Here is an 823-nt window from a genome sequence, read left to right as displayed (position 1 = left end):
CCGATCTAAGTTAGCTCTTATCCAGTAACCATCATCCTCATCATCATCATCATCATCATCACACTGTCCTGATTACTATTACAGTACAAACGTCACCGTCACCATCATTATGTCAAGAGTTAAACCACTGTAGCACGTCATACGACTGGCTAGAAATAGCAACCAAATATATCTTAACTTACAACGTACTGCCTTGCATAAGGAAATTCGATAAAATACTCGTAAACACTCATAAAGAGACGTGATGCTACTGGCTGGAATGGTAAGTTAGGCTGACATTTGGCTAAGTAACAGCGAATCCAGCTCTATTCCAATCACCAGGAAACGAAACCCAGCATAACAGACTCAATATAGAACCTATCAAATCCAGTGTCTCCTTTCCTTTTATTGACAACATCAGAAAGCATCAGATAGATCCAACTATTCACAAGCAGCACAAACTATACCCCCACCACACGAACATATACAACAACAGAAACAACAATAACAATAACCAACTCCTCAATCTAGAATTTTTATCGTATGGCCGACTTCCTACACGTGTATTTTGTGATGCATAGAAATCGGTTCCCAGATCTACAAACAATGCAGATGAACTGTTCTTGACGTTCCCAAGATATTCATACCGTAATATCCAAAGATTCATCAGAGTGTCAAAGTTGAAATCGAATTCACACATACGCACTTATATAGCGAAGATGTGTGAATGAAGACATGTATGTGTATTATGTACGTATGTGTGCATTTGTATCTATCTATCTATCTATCTATCTATCTATCTATCTATCTATCTATCTATCTATCTATCTATCTATCTATCTAT

This window comes from Octopus bimaculoides, chromosome 6 (genome assembly GCF_001194135.2).
Source record: "Octopus bimaculoides isolate UCB-OBI-ISO-001 chromosome 6, ASM119413v2, whole genome shotgun sequence".
In the NCBI taxonomy this organism is placed as follows: domain Eukaryota; kingdom Metazoa; phylum Mollusca; class Cephalopoda; order Octopoda; family Octopodidae; genus Octopus; species Octopus bimaculoides.
This window is presented reverse-complemented; position numbering follows the sequence as displayed.